Source organism: Pleurodeles waltl, chromosome 5, assembly GCF_031143425.1.
Source record: "Pleurodeles waltl isolate 20211129_DDA chromosome 5, aPleWal1.hap1.20221129, whole genome shotgun sequence".
Taxonomy (NCBI): domain Eukaryota; kingdom Metazoa; phylum Chordata; class Amphibia; order Caudata; family Salamandridae; genus Pleurodeles; species Pleurodeles waltl.
In genome coordinates, this window is record NC_090444.1 from 460341207 (window position 1) to 460361394 (window position 20188).

The window sequence follows — 20188 nt, forward strand, 5'->3', positions numbered from 1 at the left end:
GCCCATTTGTCAAACCACCCCCTGGACTCCACTGACTGACCTGTGTCCGACTTAGCACTTAGGATCCAGGAGGGCAAGTAGTTTTATTGTGCCACATGATCCAGCAAGGAATTGCAAGTGCGGTGCACCTGGCTTGCCCCACTTGCATCAGCATTCCAACACTCTAGAGCAGGGCGAAGGGTGACTAAACAATGTGCATCTTCTACAGAGACCTGACTCGGCATCCAGGATTCAGGAGGGCAAGCAGACTGCTTGTTGTCACGTGATCTAGCAAGGAATTACAAATGCGGCGGCCGTAGCTGGTCACAGCAAAAAGCGTGCCACAGGTTCCCGCGGAGGTGGCCCAGGTAGTCTGGGTGTGGCCTGGAGTGCCCCACTTGTATCAGTGCTCCAAAACTCCTGCAAAGGGTGACTATACCTACGACATGCCAAAAAGGAAAGTCTCCCAGTGGAGCAAAGCTCATATAATCACAGCAGACCCGTCATCAGGTGTATTTGCCCCTGTAGCAGGGCCGGCATTAGAAAATGAGCCTGAGCACCTTGAGCAGGAACTTGATTCAGAAATCTACAGCCATATCCCGTGCAATGGACCTAGTGTGGGGTTAGACGCAGGATGTAACTATACCCTCACTTCCAGGCAAACAGGCATGCTTCAAAGTTCTCTGATTCAGGGGTTGTCGATATCCTCAAAGATGCACCAGTCCCGCCTGCATCATCCCACCTTTATTTTTTATCCAGGCAATGCAGCTCAAATATTCTATGACCTCCAAACTCAAAGAATATAAGGCCCAGAGTCAGCACAAGGGCTCATTTCAGAGTACTTTCTCAAACCCCCAGTGAAGGGGGTCCACTCAACAGCTAGTAATGGTTCACAGCAGGCAAACAAACAAACAGCTGATAGTGTAAGCCCAGACGATGAGCAGCTGGTTGAAGCATTAGATGCATTGGAGTTCCAAAACTCCAGCTTGAACTCATGCTTGAGGCTTTTAGGGCATCCAGTGGAGAACTGGGAACAGGGGAATGTCGCCCTAGCGATACCACCAGGTGATTTACTACCAGACTTCCAGAGTACAGCGAAAAGACCAAAAATAGGACTCCTGAAGGAGCAGCAAATAGAGGGCACAGAGTGCCTGGAAGCGGTGACCATCTCAACCTTACTAAGCACTTCATCAACACGCGTTCTGGAGGTAAAGGCACAAGTCCACAGCACAACATCAGCTCAGGTCTCGCTTCTGGAAATAGTACAATGGGGTCAATCAGATCACGAGACGGGGGTTCATCCCCAGATCATGTACACTCCCCAAGAGCAGCAAAAAGGCCTAGAAGGGAGAGTATAATCGATCAAGAGCTTGGAAACCTTCCAGATGACTCCTTGCTTTTCTGGAAACTCAGATTGAAAACCTCCTTGAGGGCTCTACGGCTTGCACTCTGCTTCTGGAACCAGGTCAGAGCTATGGTTTGGGATATATGCCACATATAGGTTAGCATGAATCTCCATCAACTAGCCCCGGGAGTCTCTTGCAGTCATCCTCAGTTACTCTTGCTTCTATCAGCTTAAAACAAGATACAATAGCGAGTGCACTTCTATGGCAGGCTCAAAAAATGGAACTCCAGATTGATCTAATTTAGTCCGCAGCCTCGAACTTGGCCAAAATCAGAAACAGATTAAACAACCTGGAAAGAGAGTACGGGCAATCTAGGGACATCAACTCTGTTCATGTTCACCATTGATTGACAAATTGAGCACCCTACCCAAGAGACTAAGGTCTATAATTGAGAGCGTAAATAATCTAACAGGGAATCAGTGGGCTGGCCAGAAAAGGAGGATTGCCGATATCGCTCCGACTCTTGATACATCTAACACTCTCATCAGATCTCCCATTGCAGCGAAACCCCAAGTACCATCTCTAGCCCAAATCAGGGGGAGGGCCTGCCCTCCATCAGAACTGTCAGATAACAACTTCCTGTGTAACCATTCCTCAAATGAGGCACTGCCTTCCCAGGGACAAAGGAGAGAGGTCATTACCAGCAATACCCCAAGCCTAGTAGGATCTTGTGACACAGTAAACTTTTCCAACTTGACAAGAAGAGGAAAAAAGAAATTGTGAAGGCACACTAAAATGCAGTGCCTGAATGCACGGAGGTCAGACATCATAAAGGGTAGCTCTACTGCAACACCAAAGCCAGGAGAAGACACTTCACAGTACTTCCCTATATTTACCAATGTCAATCGATTACCCAGAACTACTAAGCCCCAAGAGGAATGTAGAAATGCTGCACTAAAAGACTCTGACCCCGGATACAGATCGAATCTATTGGTCAAGAGGTAAACGGTATTAGCGACAATACCAGTTCCACAGTCTTTGGTAATACACAGGGCAGCCCAAATAAGAAAACGCCCTAAGACCAATTTACTGCATTAGATGTAATGCCCCGGAAGGGCATGTCAGCGGAACCATGTGTGTTCAGCAGAAAAGCATAACTTCTCTGCCCCTAATCAGGACGCAGGCTTTAATAGCCTTACAGAGGGACAGATGGAGTTAGTTATCACAGGCTACTTGTTAACGTCAGTTTGCCATGGAGGCTCCACTTCTCATTAGAACCAGGAGAACCTCCTAGACAAAACACATGCCAGACAACAGGAAAGAAACAGAACCGGTAATACGAATGCCCAATCCACGCTGCCTATTGCCACCCCCAAGGATCACACCACTGACATATAGCAAGTACATCAAGCACAAGCCAACTAAGGGCCTCTATGGCAGCCAGGGGGGCCTAACACGTTCACGTGCCAGGTCAATCATCATTCAGATGCTCTTAAAAAAAGCCTTTCAGCAAGCAAAATCATCCCTTACCACGTGAACGGGCAAATTAACAGAGCACCAAGCACAGCCGTCTGTTGGGCAGCCACCCAGGAGCTCAGCTTCAATTTAGAACAGTCCCCTTGGCAAGAATGGAGCCTTGCTCTATGTGGATCAACGTCCAATATGAATAGATGCAGGAACGAGCAACAGATGGACCTATGTAATGATTGGGGCCATGAGGAGGGATCCTTTAATATTCCTACATGTCTACAGCAGTATCCTGTTAGGCTGCACGTCCTACCAGCTGGACCTTGTGAAACAGTCTCTATTCCTGCACATATGGAACTCCGCCATCATTCAGACCTGTGTGGTCGGATGGATGAGAATCTGGTCCATCGCACAGAAGTGTTTAATATGAACAACTGCCTAAATGAACAACAGGCTGCACCTTACCATGACCGTAGTCACAAAGGAGGGTCTTCTAGCAACTATTTGTGCCCTTTGCGGGCCCATGACAGGCCTCTTTGGGAACAAGTTAGCCTTTCCTTACAGAGATCAGAGAACTCACAGCAGAGAATCGCAGCAAGTGACTCAGGACAAAGGGAACTTAACCAAGGTAAGACTACGGACTAACTAAAACTTGAATTTATCTCGCACTATTTTCCAAGCGGAGTTCATGACATACTAAAGAGAGGGAACTTACGTCTGTTTGAATGTATTCCAGCAATAAAGACAAACATCTCTGAAAGAATTACGTCAGTAAAGTTCGCAACGATACCAGGGAAAGGCTTGAAGGAGGCTACAATAACTGCATGGCAAAGTCCTGAACAGGTTGATGCTATTCTGAGGGAATCCAAGACCTTTGAGGACTGGGGGATTGAACTTCTAAAACTTCAGCCATCAAAATACCCCCATGTTCTTCTTTCACAAGCGAGGCCTAGCCCACATAAACCATCTTTTACAGGATCCTGGGGACCTCTGCACGATTGCCTACCCAATGCTAAGAAAACTACAAACTCACTGGAAATCCAAATCACCCAGAATCAAAGAGAAGTAACTTTTGCAACAAAAAACAACACACTTGACACTTAGAAGGAGCAGACTATGGCTCAACAGCGGACTTATAAGACGCATTCCTAGCCAGCACATCATTGATCCAAGAAAACATAAGGGCACCCTAGGAAAATATAAGATTACAATAACTTCATGGAATATGGCTGGCCTTAAAACAGTGTTGAACAGTAAACCCGCAATATCAGTCTTGCAAGAAAGTGACATCATCTGTTTGCAGGAAACATGGCCTTCTGGCCCTTCAACACTACATGGTTATTTTGATCTCTTTAAGCCAGCGTGCATATCAAGCTTATTTGATAGACCCTCCGGAAGTCACTTAATCTACATCAAACAAAACAGCTGGATTAAAGTTATGCCTCTCGCAACAAGCTCCTCAGCTCTGCAAGCGGCAATAATCAATGGGCTCATATTAATTGCTACCATAGTGCAGCTAAAACATCGAAACTGCATGCAAATGATGCTCTTTGTCACAGCTTGGAATCCCTCGTCCTAGAATACCCCTTATGCGAGGTCCTTTTAACTGGCGATTTTAATCTGAGAGGCCTGGGTTCAAAGTTAGTGACCAGCAGAGGCAGCAGAGTACATGAAGAATTGAACTTTCTGATAAACACCTTCCAACTGTTTTCGGCAACTCAGGCATCAAATCTTGTATCTGTTGAAAAACATCTCCCGCAAACGTTCAGAGGTATCTCTATAATAGACTACATGTTCATTTCGGAACATTTGTCCAACAATTCCACTAACTTTGAGATACACAATAGGTCAGAAAGCGACCACAACCAATTATCACTAACTATGGAAACGCATCTTAAGCACCTAAGACTCATCTAACAGTGGGTGCTTCTGTTGGATAGAAGTATCAAAATTAATCAGAAGGTTGAAGTGGAGGATTGCTGATACCTCATTAGTGGAGAAATGGCTTAGCAAGATCTTAACAGCCTAGGGTGCTCACCATATGAAATTCTCATTGGATGGACCGCCTTATTAACAGACTTGACGGGGACTCTCCAACCCTGCAGGGCCAGTATGCAATCCTCAAAGAAATTCAGAAATTTGCAGAACACCAGGCCATATAACCCATCCATAGCAAAGGCACAAACTCAATTATGGAGAGCATGGCACACCCATACATTTTACGGCACAGCAACAACTGCAAAGTACTTAAGCATAGCCCAAAAAACTATTTAAAAACAAAGTATGGGCTTTGACGAATGCTCTTGTGGAGTGGTAATGGGTAAAAGTTCACACCATGCTCCAGGAAAGAGGCTTAACATGCTTCTGGAATTATGTCAGAAGTTTAAGTATCTTAGCAGAGAACATGGAATCCCAGAAGAAGTGTGGGTATACCATGTAACAGCACTGTACTCAAGCAACAGCACAGCCCCAACAGATCAGAGCACTAAAGAATCAGACATCCACCAGACAGGGAACCTGGCACCTATTACAAATCTAACTTAGATATGTCGCCTAATCAAAGGAATGAACAATGACAGCGCACCCGGACCAAACGGACTCCTGGTTAGAATTTTTAGATTTGCAGCTGAGGAGTTGGCCCAGTTCTTAGCAGAACGCACAGATCCCAGAGGAATGGAGGGGCTCAATTCTGTGCCAATCTTCAAGAAGTAGAACCCCACATTAGCATCCAACTAGACCAATAGCTTTGCTCAATTTTGAGGGGACGGCTACTGCTTAACGAACTACATGACTGGGTGCAGGATAACAGCATATTCCCAGTGGCTCAAACTGGCTTCCGAGCAGGGGTATCGACAATGGATAACATCATAGCTCTCGCAGCACTTTTGCTTGCTTTATAGACTATAGTGCCGCTTTTGATAAAGTGCATCGGAGAAAACTTAGCATGTGGGGTGCTCTCCCAATCTTGCTGCAGGCGATAAACTCTCTTTACACCCAGACATGGGTCTGTGTCAAAACTGGCCCGTACACAGTCACCTCCAGAATTGCTACTATGGATGGCCTTAAAAAGGCTGTGTTCTAGCCCTGTTCCTCTTTAACTTGTACATGGCAGACATGGGACGAGCCCTAGTGAAGAGCAGCCTGGTTCCAACAAAACCCGGCCATACAACCCTTCAAGTACTGCAATATGCCAATGACACCATCATAGTGGATCACACTAAATCCAGACTGCAGCGTCTATTAAATGCCCTTCACGACTACAAGAAGAAAAACTTTCTCAAGATTAACCAGGATGAGACCAAGGTTATAGTCTTTGACCACTATAAGAGAAAGTGTTTTTTAAACTGGAGAATAGGAGACAGCACAAATAAAATGATAAAAAGCTACAATTACCTGGGTGTTTGGTTCACAGAAACATCGAAAGCAGCAATACATAAAGTGTCACTAAGAAGGAAGGCCACAGCAACAACATACAGCCTCTCAAACTTGAATAAGAGTCTAATGAGCACATCTGTGTCTCCAATGCTGAAAGTTATCAAAGCTTGCTTTTTACCAACACTCCTCTATGGGCATTTGGCATTCCCAGAGGACTGTTCTATAATTCTGGACCAACAGCAGACACTAGGACTCAAGAAAATCTTTCAACTTCCCAGATACGTGAAAAGGTCTAGAGATCACCTGGAGTTTGGATTGATAAATCAACATCTAGAATGTGCTTCACAAATCTTGAAGTACTATATTCGGATATTGCGGGCACCAGTCGACTCTCTGAAATCCTGTTTAAAAAACACATTTGAAAGTCTTGGGCCTCCATGGCAAGCCCAGCTGCAGAAGGCAAATCAGTTATTGAAAACAGATTTGGCAGCTGTATCATTTGATTCAGTGGATCACCCAACATGGAATAGGGTTATCCAGAGACAGTTGTGTGTGGCATTATTCCATCTTGATACAGCATCCTGGCCAGAATCAGAGATTCTACACCCTCTAAACCAGTCATACCTGACTGGGAGTCCCCAGCCCTATCTCTTTGAGGCTATTAATTCCCATACTTATAAAAATATCATGCTGCTACGATTATTAGGGCTACCTGTGAACAATTTGTATCCGACCTGGCCACAACATGGTAAAAAGAGTGCCTGTAGACCCTATAATTTTAAGAAAGAATCTTGGCTACACCTATTATACGGCTGTCCCGCTCTGGAGGTGACCAGAAAGTCACTCTTGAAGCCTGTACTGCTAGCTAAAGGTGTACGCAGTAGGATGGGGCCTCTGCATAATGCTTCACACAAGCGGACGTTAGAACAAAAGCAAGATCCGCCAGTTACTTAAGCAAACTGAGAGTGTCATTATGCCTATACCCCACGTCATCTAAGAAACTGTGTTTCACTCAAAAACTCATTACAGATTGCATGTTCCATGTGGGTAGCCGGGCAATGTCAAGCTAATCTGGAAGGCATACACATGGGTCTGCATGCAGGTAGAGTAAATTTGATGGATTTACATTGCACTTTATTTCTTAGGTAGCCCTATGACTAAGATTATTCAGCACTAACAGTATTTGCCAACCTGAAACTAATCATAATATTAACATAGTACCCCACACTGCAGAGGTTTTAGCATCCATGCAAATAAACAGTTATTTTAACCTCATATGGGTCCGTCTACAAAATAATAATATTTTATGGAACTGAATCGTATTTTATAATAGACAACTATATGTAGAAGATTTAAATAGTGTTAATAGTGTTATCAACTTGAAATAAATTTTAACATTGCTTTACATTTTATTTTTATTTTAATGGTTTTAAGTATTCTTGAAAAATACTAATAAAAATGAATCTGAAAACTGAAATATTAGCATCCTTGCACCATGACGTGCTTTGAAAATGTTACCATAGTTATCAACTCTTAGGAAGCCACTGCCACTGCTAACACATGCAGTGAATTCTACAAAAACACATAGGACTTGAATCCCTTTCACTCACTGCTCACGGTCACAATAAAAGAGGCACTGATAGCAAGAAGAGACAGGAACTTTAGCTATGGAACACAACTCTACAATGAAGAACTCCCATCGAGCATCGCTGTTTGAACAGCACCATCTGCTGCTAAAGCAGAAATGAAGCAGTATGGCACCAGCAACGCAAAACGTGCAGTAAAACAAATCAATGTGTCAGAGAGCAATTCTCATGGAATAACATATTTGACACAGAAGGGGGGCAATCTCTTAAATTAGGTGAGATCCGCTGTCGATAGTGAGGCATGCCTCAAACAGGTGAGGTTCATCGGGTATCTGTAAGCTTGTCCAAAAGTGAGACCCTTCCACTGCCAAGCAGGCTCACCAAACCTCTAATAAGACCCATATTATGTGAATGTGGTGTGCCCCAAGTCAGGTGAGACCCACCACTTTTCACAAAGCTGATCCATACCAAGGTGCAACCCACATCTGCCAATTAGGCCCCAAAAAGTGGGACAGGCTTTACTAGGCACCGACTTGTTCTTTTTTTCGTTGGACAGCCAACAGAACCACCCAGTAATCAGTACTCAGCCTATACCACCGCCAACTACCTGAGATGAAATAAAAAGCCCTAGCCTCACTCATCAAAGCTAACCCCAACAACAGTAAGGAGCTCTTTTGCATAGTCAAGGAATTCACCAACCCCACAACAGTGACAAGCAACATCTCCCTCTCAGGACCTATGTGACAACCTCACAGATTACTTTCATGACAAAATTGCCAAAATTTACAGAAACTTCAACCCTAAACTTAGGCCTGAAGACTTTTTCAGTGGTAATACTTTCACACACATGGCCATCTCAAAGCTAACCACCTGGAACCACCTCACAACTCAGGACACCATAACCATAATGAAATCCATCCCTTCAGGGGCTTCATCCGACCCATGCCCCCATCACATCTTCAACCTAGGAGCATCCAGGGTCCATCTCTGACTTCCCATCCTACTGAACACCTCACGGATTCTGCTACCTTCCCAGAAGCCTGGAAGCATGAAGAAATCAAACCCCTGCTGAAGGAACCTTCAGCTTACCCCAATGAACTCAGCAACTAGAGATCCATCTCCCTGTACCATTTCCTGACCAAAGTAATTGAAAAACCATCAACCAACAACCCACCATATACCTGGAACTCAATCACCTCCTGGATGACTCCCAAACCAGATTCTACAGCAACCACAGCACCAAGATAGCCCTGATCGCAGCAACAGATAACATTTGGGCCTTCCTGACAAAGGAGAGGGAGCAGACCTTATCCTCCTCGATCCTTCAGCAGCCTTCGACACCACACTCTCATCACCATACATCACAACATAGGCATCCAAGGAGCCGTCCTCAGATGGATTGCCTCCTTTCTCACTGACAGAACACAACAAATCCATCTTCCACCCTTCACCTCTGAACCTAAACCAATCAACTGCAGAGTCCCTCAAGCTTCATCACTCAGCCCCTCTTCAACATCTACATGCTCCCCTTGCCAACATCACCAGATCCGGTGGACTAAACATTTTATCCTACCCCGATGAAACACAGCTCATCGTCTCATTCTCTGAAAACTCCACCACCACCCGAACCGCCTTCCACCAATGCATGACCAGCATTGCCAATTGGATGAGGAATAATTGCTTCAAGTTCAACACAGACAAGACACAAGTCTTGATCTTCAGCAGCAAGAACTCCCCCTGAGATGACTCCTGGTGGCCCCCGGAACTGGGGTCCACTCCAACCCGAGCTTAGCACACCAGGAATCTCTGTATTATCCTTGACAGTAAACTCACCATGAGGTCCCCAGTCAATGCAGTGTCATTCTCCTCATCATTATGCACATGTTATGTAAGATTTTCAAGTGGCTTCCCCAAAATGTGAGATGCACCATCAACCAAGCCCTCATCACCAGTCGACTGGACTATGGAAACACCCTCTACATGGGAATCAATATCCACCTAGTTCAAAGATGACAGAAAGTCTGGAAAGTCACAGCAAGACTTATACTGGATTTCCCTTGTCGCACCCACATCACCCCCACTTCAAAAAGCTCCATTGGCTCATGGTTCATAAGAGATGCCAGTTTATGCTCCTCATCCAGGTGTTCAAAGTCCTGTGTGACTCTGGACCCACCTACATAAACCACTGTCTGAGATTCCACAAATACTTCAGACACCTCTGCTATACCTCCCTCATGCTGGACCATAATCCCCGCATACAATGCAGCAGAGCAGTATGTAGCTCCTTCTCCTACCATGCAGCTAGAGCCCGGAAAAGCCTCCCCCTGTAGCTCAGGACCTCCCTACTCAACAGTTTTGCCATAGGATGCTAAAAAACCTGACTCTTAAACTGATACCCCTGACCCTGCCAGCATCTGGACACCTTCATGGGTGACAAGTGGTGCTCTACAAGTGGACTGATTGATTGATTGGGTGATAGACTGAAGTGAAAGTAGAATATATTTGCAGCGTTATTTCCCTGTAAGTGGCATGGAGCACAGCACATCCATAGACCCTTAAGTTAAAACATATTATCATACGGTTATCTCACTAGATGGATGTGATCAGATGCTGATCAAGAACTGACCATCACAGCATGTAAAGTACAGCAGGTTTGGATGGGACATATACCACTATCAGGCCTGGCTGCATATTCTGTGACTGTGAGCCTGCAAAAAGCTTAAGAAAGTGACTGCTATCTAACCCTACCCTCCTGCATAATACATTCATTGGCATAGCACTGAGCATGAGGGCACAGAGCCATTGTGTCACACTTAAAGAAACAATACCAATCAATGTGTGGTCTTAAAATAAAGCCACACAGTGATAATCATCCGGCCCTGCGCTGCCTTGAAAGCACTGGCCACAGGGATAGGCTAGTGTGTCCAAACCAATCGAGGATTTGCTCTCAATCTTAAAGCTACCTGAAAAAAGCAAGGATTGGTTTGGGCAGGTGAACCCTGCACCCCCAAGGAATCTAGGGCTGTGCTGCATTTCCCAGCTCCTAAACACAGCTCTTGTTCGAGTCCTGAAATATGCATATTGGTTTGGCCACAACTTGAGACCTGTCCAACCCAATATGCACACTGGAATTCACGCGGCTAGCATTGCCAATCACCTGTATGGCCATTACTGGCTTGTTACACTGCTCTGCTTTCCACACCACCTAACTACTGGAGTCTCCACAGGCCCAATAGCCGTTGAATAAGACAATTTTTGAAGGATGTCACTGGTGCCTCCACAGAGGTTGGAAACACCCTAATGCCCCAGATGAGGGCCCCACCTAAGTTCGTCTCTTAGGGGAATTATTAATTTAAACCACATCTTTCACCCTCCCTCCTGGTGCTTTATTTGCTTCCTCCTTTTAAGAGAGGACATCAGGATGATACATCAGCTTTCTGACCGAGCTAATGTTCTCTCCATGGCTGTGTGCCACTGTGCCTATCAATGTGGGTGTCTCTTGCAAATGTATGTCAGTGAGTGAGTGAGTGAGAGTGAGTGAGAGAATGAGTGCCATGAGCTTGTTGTAAGTATGCATCCTGTCCTGACCAAATTCGGGATTAGATGCCCTGTTCGTATATAGCCTAGTGCTGACTGGTCATTATAAGGGAGGTTTAAAATGGATTAAAATGTGCATCACCATGTCACACTTTAAATTTAGCAATTGTCAGGTTTGACTTCCATTTGTTGTTGAAGAAATGAAGAACTGAGTTAAAGTGCCAAACAGAGCACATATAAAGGCTGTTAGCAATTCCCTTCACTTCCTGTCTAAAAGCAATGACCTAGTTTCTTTTATCCCAAATGATATATCCTCCAATTACGAAATAATGTATGAGATCTCAACTGGCACATGAATATGAGGGCAACCTGCTTGATGTATGCTCTTACTCCTTTGAGTACTGTGTAATCTCATCTGCACTATACACATAAGTAATTAGGGTGGGGATGAAAATCTGCGTGAGGTTCCTCTGAATGCAAATCACCCATCCTAGAGTCTGGCCTGTTTGTATTCAAGGTTTGCCACTTTTGTGATACTTTTAGCTAAGTCTGGAAGGGCCGGTATTAACTTAGTCAACTTTGCAATGTCCATCCTTGTTTCGGTAGAATCGTCGCCAAAGTCAAGAGTGAGCTTTCTTTCTGGAGTAATGGTAGTACAAAATAAGCAGAACCTGTCCATTGTAGATAGAGCTAAAGAGAAAATATGTCCGTATAGCCCAAGCCTAGCAATGTTATTGAGTTGCTTCATTGCAGAACTGGGCTTCAGAAGAGTACTGACACTGCAAGGCTTTTGGAGATCCATTTCTAGATTGCAATAAATCTAGATAAAATTTTCTATTTCGGTTTTGGAACGAGGAGGCTCCATGTCATGTCTGTAAAAGTAACATTTCCTCTTGGGGATGAATATTGTTTATCCTTGTATAATGGCAATTTGTGTAGTAGGTATCTGAACACACTTTGGCATACCAAAAGTCTCTGCTGCTAAAGAGCTTTTTCTTGCCAATAGTATTTGCTTTGAGTCTCCCTCAGTGCCTCTAGATCAGGGCTATAGTTTCGGTTACAAACTGCTAAAGCAATCACTCCGCCTTATCACTGAAGTCAAGTGGCTTTCCTTTCTGCAGAAAGCCAAGAGACTGGGAGCTCTGAATGTAGATGTTCATGACCATGGTGCCCCAGCCCTCTTAGTTGTGAAAAAAAGAGTTATGTGGTAATTCAGAAGAGTCTCAGGAGAGACCCACATAAGAGTTGCAAACAGTCTTGAGTTGTTGCATCAAAAAGCTGTGCAGAATTTACCATTGTGTGACCGGTTCGAAAAATCATATTAAGACAAATGTTGACTAAACCTAGGTACAGCTTGACTTAAAGTGATATCCCTTGCAACAGCGAACACATCCAAGACATTATTGCCCTTACAAAGGGCCTAATTAGGCAACATTTCCTTATAGATCCATTGATTTGACATGTTGCTTTTGCCTCTGGAAGGGCACTCTCAGACTTGGAGCAATTTCTTCATCAATAGGTTCTGACCGAGAACACCTAATTGAGCTGATCATAGACTGTGGAACACATTTTAGCCACCAACTGCTTCAGGTTGGTAATTAATTGCTCCAAAAAAATGTGTGCCAGTTAGCTGACCAGAAGAAAGAGATCCATCAATCTCAGTGCACACATCCTGCCCTAGATTCTTGTTGTGCCTTCGAAAATTTTGAGATTTTAATCATATGGCGTGTGTTTCGTTGTGAGCACCCATCGAGCCAAAAGCAGGCTTAGGAAGCGCTTTGCTACCTGTTGCTATTTGAGTAAACTGAGCTTCAAAAAATCTTCTATTTGCAAAGGCAATTTTCTTTAGAAGTCTTATCTTCCACCCTATAATGACCTTGCGCTCTGTCCCATCCAAAAGGATCAAAAAGGCCCATAACACCTTTCTAAACATGTTTCCAGTGCTACAAACTACAATGAGCCCTGATAAAAAAACTTTTATAATAATACTTTCTAAACATTGTTGATAACTAGTGTTACTGGTATGTGATTTAATGGTCCTCAGTTTATTGACCATGGACAGAAGCAAGGCTAAAGTGGCCCTGCCGGGAATTTAAATTAATGATCCACAGGTGGCATTAGGTGCCATAGCAATCAGTAAACTTGCAGAGATATCTTGCCAGCATTACTGCATGTCACTTATAAACCTTGTTAGATGGTTAGCTTATCATGTTCTCATGATTGCTCTTATTTGTTTTGCCTTTGATGTACAAGTGGTACCAAGTGAGCGCTTTTCTTATTATCTTTAAATAAAGTTCACCTGTTAACTGGAATGAATTGATATATTATTATTATTATTATTATTATTATTGTTATTTTTAGTATGCAATATTTCAATTCACCCAATTAAAAGATGAGGTTTGTATGAAGATAATAAAAATGTACTAAAAAATAAAATAAAATAATACTACTAATAATAATAATAATAATACATGGATGAATGAAATATTTTTTTCCTGTATCCCTTGCAGACTTAAAGTATGCACCCGGTCAATACCATAGGACTGCCCGGGGTAACTTACTCGGCCTTTCTTAAAGCAGGGTTAGTGACTCTGTATTTCGTTAATGCAAACATATGATACAGATCAAGATTCAAAGAGGCATTTAGTAGTGCTATGCCTAAAATTGCCTGCTTTGTTTATTTTTGCCTTAACCATACTTGTTTAATGACACATCTTTATGTATCTGAAATTCCTTTTTAGGTTTTTGCTTAGACGGCACGCATGCACGGTCTTGAACCGAGATATGCTGTATCTACATAGTAGGCTTCAGCCTGCCCATAGGCTTGCCATTTGCTGGCACCATTGTCGCTCCATTTTGCGTTCTCCCCATTTGGCAAGGGCATGCATGTGCCATGACTCTTCTGGGGTTTAGCCCTCCTAAAGCGCACCACTCATCTACTGCTAAACATACGCAGTGGGCATTTTCTAGCATTGTTTTTGGACTACTTTTTTTGCTTCCAAATGAGTGATGGTCCCGCCACCGGTTAGGATGACTGATTACGTCTTGTTTTTTTCTGATGCTTGGCAACTTTGTGGTTGGCTCTGGCTGCTGTCTGGCATTTCAGCTGTTGCATGCGCCAGCGACGGCGACCCAGTTGCAATCTGCAGGTCAAGGGTTCCAATCTTGAAATAATAGCTCACTGAATTGGTGCAGTTGCTGCTGCATGGGGATGTGTGTACCCTGCTGTGATGTATGCATGTAATCCCCATAGGTCTGTGTGTAACATGCAGGATCCATGATCCCACCCCTATAAGGAAACTCAGTGGGTTAACATGCCTGCTGCAGGTTTGTGTGCATGTGTTTTGCGTGGTATGTAACTCACCAGCATCTGCATCTGTTTAGATTGTAAACGGCGGAGATTTTTTACTAAATTGCGGCACACGTTTTGGAAGTCAGGGGAGACAGCTATTTTAGATAGTTTGCATGCTGCTTTAATCAGTGTTTAACAGCAGAAATAAGTTTGAATCCCAGAAATACAGCTCAGTTGGATGACTTGAACACCGACTGAAGACATCTGTGAGTGCACTGCAACGTATGGTTTGCATTCTTGACTCGAACAAGAACAGTGTTTATTCCACCTTTCATTCATCTGCGGTCGTTTAAAAAAATACGGTTAGGGTACAATTCAGTCTGTAGCGTGAACTACAGAAACGAAGCAAAGGTAAATTGGTAAGACCCATGAGAAATTACCTCTCTTTCAGTCTGTAGTTTCTACATTGTGCTTGGTTTGCTTTTCGTCCCTTTTCCTACCGTAGGTTTAATTTCCATTGTCTATGTGGTCCACTGTGCCTCGCTTCTGCAGTTTGTGGTGTGTCTGCCCACCTCTTCTGGTGCATTACCTCTGCGGCACCTCTGAGCTATGCACTTGCTTTCATGCAAGTCTGCTTTTTGCACACCTTTTCAAAAACGTGCACTGGTTGTCATTTACTTCTTGTTTATAATTAAAATAACGTATTTCTTATGTAGCAATTACTACCGCTAATTTATTTCTCCTTCATAGCGCAGTAACTCACTTGTATAACTCTCGGAGAAACGAAAGACTTACTGGCCAAGCAGTATTAACTGTAGTGCCGCACCGCAGCTTCATACACAATTCGCAGCAACGTGTGTGTTAGCCCGCGGAGCCCCTCGGTGACGGCATCACACACTGTTGATACCCAGAACTCTGCATGAGGGGACCCGCGGAGAGAGAGATGCAGTCTAGTCTCTCCGCGGGTTGATTCGGGACGGGGGAAGTGGCGCACAAGGCGCCTGATAGGACAGGAGGTGAGTGGGGGCGGGTTTCTAGGGTAGGTTTAAAAGGGGGGTGGAGGGTGGGGTCGGCCCCTTTTGCGCGCCGACTAGGAGGGAAGAAGGTTTATTTTTAGGTAGAGGTAAGGAGTCCCCAATTTAGGCAGTTAGGCCATTTTAGCGGCGAGGGTTTTTTTCTTGTTAGCAGGCCCCCGGGACAAGGACAGAAAAAGGTAGAAGGGCATCGGGAAGGTGGGAGGGGGGGGCGGCCCCGCGGGCAGATTTATAACGGCCGCGAGCTGAAACAGGGGAGGCCACCCCATTGGGCATTTTCGCAGCGGCGCGCCGCTTCAAGGGAGCCGGCCCCCGCGGGCATAGTTTATTCTGGACGCGCGGAGAGCACGCACGGACACGAGGCGGCCCCCCGGGCAGCAGGCGACGCGCGGAGGCCGGTAAAAAGGCCCGCATCAGCAGTTTTAGCGGCGCAGCGGCGCCACCACACCCCGCCGGGGGGGGCACATCGAGGGAGTAAATAAACGCGCACCTGGCGGGGAAGGCCCCTCGGACAAAAAAAAAAAACGGGAATTTCTGGTTTCCATAACTGCAACATTAGGTTGCCAGCAAAAAATAAAATAAAAAAAAAAATATATATATATATACAATTACATATAGATAGTCAGGAGCACGTGTTAGGATAACCATAGCCAACACATATACATATATACAAGGAGTGTAGGAAATTTTAATAGGACCACAGTAGAACGGCAGCTGGTATTATAGGCTGGCAATATGGCCACAGGCCACGATGCGGAGGCTGTGAGGGCCGCACTACGCGTGCTGGGGGAAGCAGGCAGGGCAGATTTACTCAGGCCAGGGGTCCTTGAGCAGGCATGGGTTGGGATGACACGCCCCACCAGGGCAGCATCTGGGAGGGTCGCGGCCGCAGTAGCGGCTTGCGAGTCACAGGACTCCGATGGGGAAAAAGATGAAGGGCCCATCCCCCCGGACAGGACACAAGGGCGCACATACTTCACGGGGCACAGAGCCCGCTGATGTTTGGAGAAGAGACACAAGCTACCCAGGACAGGGGAACAGACAGTGCGCAGGCGGGTTTTGACCCCGCCGGCGAGGGCGGGCAGGTGGCGGGGGGGCAGGGGCCACAGGGCAAGGCAGGGAGACAGGGCAGCCAATTACGGGGCCCAGTGGGGATTTTGCCCCCCTGGATCTGTCATACCACAGGGGGGAGGCCCCCAACCCAGGTTGGTTAGGGGCGCCAGTAAAGAAAAGAGGCAAGTACACCGGAAAAGGCAGGGGCGGGCCAAGATGGCGCCACGCCAGGCCAGGGGGGGGAAAGTCAAGACACCACAGGAAACAAGGGTCGCGGAGAGCCGGAGTTCGCACGCGCAGCGGAACTGGGAACAGGTAGATACCTGGGATCTAGAGGCCAGAATTAGGGAACAGCGCAGGGTGGTATTAGAGACGGAGGCCAGGTGGGCACAGCTGTGCAAAGACAGGGAAGAGGCGATTGCCTACTGCGAGACCACGCCAAAAACTAGAGAGGCCGAAGGGCAAACAGGTTTGCGGCAGACAGGGCAAGAGAGAGGAAGCTGGGTTTGGGTGCCGCAAGTAAGAGGAGAACAGGGTCAAGAGGCTAGAGCGGCCGAAGGGTTAGGCGGCGCGGCGAAACCCGGTGACGCAGACGGTCACAGGGACAACAGGGCAGCAATGCCAACGACAGAGGTTGGCAAGAGGAGGTACACGCCGACTGGGCGCAAGACGGCCCATACACGTTGGCACGAAGCACTGGAGGGGTCTTCGGCGGCCTTCTCCACACCGAGGGAACGAGGACAACGTCAAGAGGACACGCTTTCTGCGGGCAAGGAGGCAAACGAGAGTGCCTCAATCAATGTGAGAGAAAGGGGCCAAAGTAAAGGCCAATGGAAAGGCGAAGATGATTTGGAATTGGATTACGAGGAGGACGGGGATGAATGGGAGGATGGTGAAATACGAGATTGGGAGGTGAGCGCTGTGAAAAAGGGGGGCGGGCGAGGGCGCAAGAGCGGCGCAACCTCTTCTTCGTGCTCTGTTTTGCAGGTTACGGCTCCTTTGGAAGGCCCCTCTGGTGTTCGGCAACTTACGCCGCGTGGCAGAAGCCAAAAAAGAATACCAAGGAGTTTTGGAGACACCGCCGGAGGTAAGAATTGGTGGTCAGTGTGGGGCGAAGGGAGCGGGACAACAAGGGAGGTTAACACGAAAAGGTCCATTGGGGTGGGTGAAGGGTCAGTCGTAGAGAAGGCAGGTGGCAGCGAGATTCAGAAGACTGTAGAGAACAAAGATAAAGAAGGCACCGCCACGAGTGGGACGGACACAGCAGGGAAGGCGGATACAGGAGAAAAGACGGGAGACGACAAGGAGTGGGGAGGGCACAGAAAGAGATTGCCGTACATGGGTTTAGCCATGCCACTAGGCTCGCATGTGGCCGAGAAAACAAAAAACAAAATATGGAAACACGAATATGTAGACGTTTTTAAACTGTTACACAGGGACATACAGGCAAAGGAAGGGTCCAAAGAGGAAGAATGGGAATTAGCACGTAGGCCCCGGGTACCGATAACAATGGACAACTGGACATCGGCCTTTCTGATATTCGCCAGTATATACTGCGAGAAATACCCGGACAGGGCCATTGCACTTTTTAAATACATGGATATAATTAGGAAGGCCCAAATGCATTTTGGAGGTTTCGCATGGCTCAGTTACGATGAGGAATTCAGGGCCCGGGTGAGTGTTAATCCGGAAAAACCATGGGGTGACGTGGACCCCGAATTGTGGATGCAATGGATGGCATCGGCACAGACAGCGGCGTCCACTCACACTGCGAGTGGCCTGCCAGTGACTTACAAGCCCTTTCAAGCTCGCCCCGCCCAGGGAGGGGCGGGCAATACCACTAAGACAACAGGGACAACGGCAGGGGCTTGTTGTAACTTTAACAAAGGTTTTTGTTCCAGGGCACAATGCAGGTTCAAGCACGACTGCTCCAAGTGCGGGGGCCGTCATCCAGTCACCCAATGTTTCTCTTTGTCCAGCCCAGCTGAACAGTGGAGGGCCGCCAGAGGGAGAGGGGGACATGGCACTCCTGCGCATAAAGGGGCCTACACCTGTTAGACTGGACTTCCTTTTACCATGGTTACATAGTTACCCAGATAGGGAAAAAGCGCGTTTTCTAGAATGGGGGTTTAGAGAAGGTTTTAGAATAGGTTATCAGGGCCCTAGGCAACGGAGATGGGCTGAAAATTTGCGGTCAGCAAAAGAAAGCCCGCAGATAGTACAGGAAAAATTGGAGAAAGAAGTATCGTTAGGCAGGATAGCAGGTCCATTCTCCAGGTGGCCAAGTGACACCCTGATGATATCCCCCTTGGGAGTGGTACCCAAAAAAGCACAGGGGGAATTCCGTTTGATTCATCATTTGTCTTGGCCGGAAGGGACGTCTGTCAACGATTTTATTGCCCAAGAGGATTCTAAAGTAGTCTACGCGTCAGTGGATGATGCGATAAAGCTGGTTCTAAGATGTGGCAGGATGGCGGAATTGGCAAAATGCGACATTCAATCAGCTTTTAGACTGCTTCCTATTCATCCAGCAGATTTCGACCTCTTGGGCATGCAGCTGGACGGCAACATATACGTGGACAGGGTGCTGCCCATGGGCTGCTCGATATCATGTGCTCTTTTTGAGACTTTCAACACATTTTTACAATGGGTTTTTGTAAGGGCGAGTGGACATAGGTGGGTGACGCATTACCTAGATGATTTCCTATTCGTGGGGCCAGCGGCATCAGGGGCGTGTGGGCGGGCTCTGGATGCTTTCCAGAGAATGACACAACAGGCAGGTGTGCCCTTGGCTCCAGAAAAAACGGAGGGCCCCGCGCCGATTTTAACCTTTTTGGGCATTGAATTGGACACAAAAGACCTGGTCGCCCGTTTGCCAGCGGCAAAGGTGGGAGAAATGCTGGCGTGCCTAGCGGAGGTACGCGCTTTGCACAAAATGGACCTGAGAATGGCTCAGAGGCTATTAGGCTACCTTAATTTTGCGTGCAGAGTAGTTAGGGGAGGTAGAACTTTCTGTAGGCGTTTGGGACTCTCCATGTCAGGCGCTGTACTTCCGCACCACAGGATAAGAGTATCAGTGACGTTACGAGAGGACATTAGAGTATGGGAGATTTTTCTGAGACATTTCAATGGAGTGCCGATGGCTTTTGGGGAGTCAGACACGGTATGGCAAGTACAAATATTTTCAGACGCGGCAGGTGCATCAGGTTTTGGTTTGTATTGGGACGGGAGGTGGTGTGCGGAGACATGGCCGGCGTCTTGGATGCAGCAAGGAAGAAGCATTGCGTTTTTGGAGTTTTTTCCCCTTTTAGTTGCGCTGGCAGTGTGGGGACAAGAATTAGCCAACAGGACAGTGATGTTTCAGATAGACAATATGGCAGTGGTAGAACTAGTCAATAGACAGAGAGCAAGGGACCTCAGAGTTTTGCACTTGTTGCGCCAGTTCATGTTGTTATGCCTGTCTCTGAATGTTATTTTTAAAGCTGCGCATATACCAGGGATTTACAACGAGATTGCAGA